Source organism: Elephantulus edwardii, unplaced genomic scaffold (assembly GCF_000299155.1).
Source record: "Elephantulus edwardii isolate Elephantulus edwardi_28Jun2011 unplaced genomic scaffold, EleEdw1.0 scaffold00059, whole genome shotgun sequence".
Classification (NCBI taxonomy): Eukaryota; Metazoa; Chordata; class Mammalia; order Macroscelidea; family Macroscelididae; genus Elephantulus; species Elephantulus edwardii.
The window spans coordinates 8288747-8292821 of NW_006399809.1; positions in this window are offsets into that span (position 1 = coordinate 8288747).

Consider the following 4075-nt stretch of genomic DNA (forward strand, 5'->3'; position numbering starts at 1 on the left):
AGGGAATGGCAAAGGACACACTGACAAAGGAGATTGATCAGAACTGGCTTTGACAAGCACTGTGGCAATTGGACAATTAAAACAGATATTTGGGGTGGGGAGAAGAACGAACTGGGGAGAAGGGTAGAGAAAACAGTGCAACAATGAATGAATGAAAACCCAAAATCTCTGTAAATGTTCATTAAAACAAATAAAATTTTTTAAAAAGTATTCATTCATTGTTTCACAATTGCCTCTCCCTGTCCCTAGTCCTCTTTGCAATGTACCTCTTATTCTGGGCTGTTGTCATATGTATAAAACCTAAAGATATATTTCTTTTAAACAGTTCTTTCCTTAAAAAACAAAAACAAAAAAACAATGGGCTCAAGTGTGCCAGAGATCTTGAGAATGGATCAGGATAGGGCAAGGTTCAGATCTTTCCGATCTATTATTACAGAGTAACTGTGATTGATAGTTTACAAGGCAGCACCTAACAAAAATGGCAATAGTCTGAGTTCTTCCCTGTTTTCTAAAATCTTTATAACAATTATCTCAAAATCTGAGATTCTTGCTATATTACCAGGTTTTATAAAATATCATTGATTCTACTCAAAAACTCACTAGATTATGAGTCTGGCATCTTCTATAGCATTCAGAAAGTTAACTTGTCAAGTGTATAGATATCACATTATGCTATCCAATGGGTTAAGGAAGTAACCAGGACTGCTTAATTCTATTTATCCTTCTCTAGAGAAGCAAAACTATAGGGTCTCTATGATTCTTATTCAACTCGATAGCACCTAACAACAGAAAATATATAATAGTATATATATATTAGTATATATGATAGTATACATATGTAATGTACATATATAAAAGTATATAATTGTGTATATATATGTTGTTGTTGTTATGGTCCATCGAGTCACTTTCAACTCAGCGACCCTATATGCAACAGCCATAAACCCTGTATGTATGTATGTATGTATGTGTGTGTGTGTGTGTGTGTGTGTATTGTTGTGTACCATCAAATTGGAACTGACTCATAGCTGACCCTCCAGAGTGTTTTCAGAGGCAATTAATTACATGGGCTGACTCAAAGCTGACCCTCCAGTGAGGTTTCATAGGAAGCAAATCATAGAGGAGTGGACTGCCCATCTTTAGCCCACAAATAGCTGGTGGATTTGGACTGTGTACATTTGGGTTGGCAACACAGCTCTTTACCACGAAGCCACCAGAATCCCTACTTCTGTGTGTCTATGTATGTGTGTGAGAAGAGAGGAGATAAGAGATTGAAGAGGCCCAGGTTGATAGGTCAGATAACAGGCTTGAGGTTTTTCTTGACTCATATAGCACACAAAATGAAGAACTCAAGTTTGACAAGTTAGACAGCCAGCTGCTGGCTTTAGAAGCCTATGCATCCACAATATGACAAGTCACTGACTCAAATTAAAAGAACCGGAAGTCAGAAATGACAAGTCAGATGCATGATCTAAGCTCTATACAAAAGGTTTTTTTGAAGATTTTTGCCTTCTTGATATTGGGATACAATCAATATTGAAGGCTATAATCTTTGATCTTCTGATGCAAATACTACAAATCCTCCTCACATTCAGTAAATAGTGTCATCTATATAATGCAATTTGTTGACAAGTCTTCCTCTGATCCTGATGCCACATTCCTCTTGTCAAAATCCAGCTTCTCAAATTATTTGCTCAGCACACAGATGGAATAGGTATGGATAAAGAATACAGCCCTGATGAACGTCTTTCTTGATTTTAAATCATTCAGTATTGCCTTGCTTTGTTCATTCAACAACTTCTTGGTCTAGGATGGGAAAAGTTGTCAATAATTTAGTCGTTCTTTTTTTTTTTTTAAGCTAAAGAAGCTTTATTAAGGGGTCTTCCAGGTGGGATTCCTTGGTCTTCAGAGAAAGAGACAAGCAGAGAGCCAAAGCAGGGAATGCCACAAATCATGGTGGATTAAGGCAGGTTTTATAGTAAGGGTCTTTAGGGAGGAAAGGGAGGGACATCCCATTTTGGTTTATGGAGGGAAGGGTGGGGCACTCCATAGTAGTTTAATCAGATGAAGGAGGCTGTTCACTCCCTTTGTTGACAATGTTGAGTCCTTGAATCCTTTGTTCTCCCTTTGATCTTGGTACCAGCCTGACATCCCAGCCTCTTTCGTAAGAAAAAGGGCAACATATTCTTTCTGGCTACTTCCTGCTGAATGGGGTGAAGATCTGGGGCTCAGAGGCTGGCCTGGGATGGCCCAGGACCAGTAGCCAGGGGAGAATATGGATGTCGGATCAGCTGGTTCAAGTTGGTCATTTCTTTCATCCATTCGATGTCTTGACAACGTGTTGAGCTGGTAGGTTCAAGAGAGAGAGAGAGTGAGGGGCACCACACTCCTCCCAAAAGAGGGCAGAGGCGCAACATACCTCAACTCCTCTCCCAGGTTTCAACACCAGGATGTTAAGTCTTTGCACTGGACATAAGGCCAAGGACTCAAGGAATGGACCAATAATTTAGTCTTACTTTAAGCCACAATCGACATTCATGGTACTGTTGTTATTGTTGTTGCTGTTAAGTGCCATCGAATTGAGTATAGTAACTCGGAACAACCAATTGAAACCCTGTCCTATCCTTATCATCACTGTCAAACTTGAGCCTATTGCCTTAGACATTGTGTCAATCCATCTTGTTGAGAGTCTTCTTCTCTTTCTCCATTCTGCCACCTTTCCAAATATGATGTCCTTCTAAAAGGTATACTCTCTCTTAATAACATGTCCTCATAAGAAAAAAGGAAGTGGGATTGTTATAGTACACAAGGGGTTCTTTCCGTAGACAATCGCCTATAAGACAAATGGATTGCAATATCCACAAATGCACTTTATTACACAGATCTGGGAGACAATGAGTCACCTCCAAGACTGTCTTCCCATCTGGGAGTGGTCAGGAGCTTTTATAGGGTGGTTAGACATCAATTTACTTAACAATAAACTTTGTTAGTAAAATTAAAGAATTTCTATATCTGAAAGAAAATCATTCACACCCATATACTCCCTTTCCAGGCAAACAGGAAGAATAAGTTATAATTTACATATTATTGGGGAAAATAGCTTTAAAGAGATAACAGCTAATCTAGGAGATGCTCTCCTCTTCTGATTAACAGACAGATCAAAGAAAGGACACTAAGAACTCCAAGGTCAAGCAACCAGTCCCACAGGCTGGAGAAAACTAACTATAGTTTTATAATTGATATCTATATAGAGATTTCTGAACTTAATAGTACTCCCCTATTATTCCCCCCTCTTTTTATATAAGTCTTATATCTATAAGACAAGCATACCACCCCATCAGGATTGGACATCCACTTCTGAAATAACAGGCCTCTAAAAACCCTATGAACAATAGAGGAATGCGCATTATCTATAGGATTAATGGTAGAGCTCAAATTGGAAGTTGGTAAGAATGAGGAAAAAACAGCTATAAACATCATTAATAATTGGAAGAAGTGTGAATAAAGGAAAAATGAAGTTGAACACATGAACATCGGTATTCTAGGCATTAGTGAAACAAGATAAAATGGCATTAGCCATTTTGAATCAGACAATTATATAATTTATTATACCAAGAATTAAAAAATAAGTAAGAAAGATGTTGTATTCAGAGACAAAAATGCAATTTCAAGTTCAATCCTAAAGTACAATGTTGTCAGTGATAGTACACTATCCATGCTCATACAAAGAAACCCTGTTAATATACTTATTCAAATATATGAACCAACAGCTAAAGCCAAAGAGGAGGAAATTGAGGATTTTTACCAAAAATTGACTGAATGTGAAATCAAAATATATTAATGATAACGTTGTTGTTAGGTACCGCCAAGTAGAATATGACTCAAAGCAATCCTATGAACATCTGAACCCTGTTCTATCCTGTGCCATCCTCACACTTCCTGACACATAAGAGCCCATTGCAGCAGTCACTTTATCAATCCACCTCGTTGAGGGCCTTCCTCTTCTTCGCTGATCTTCCACTCTTCCTAGCATCATGTCCACGAAGGAATAGACCTCCTATCAACATGCTCAAAG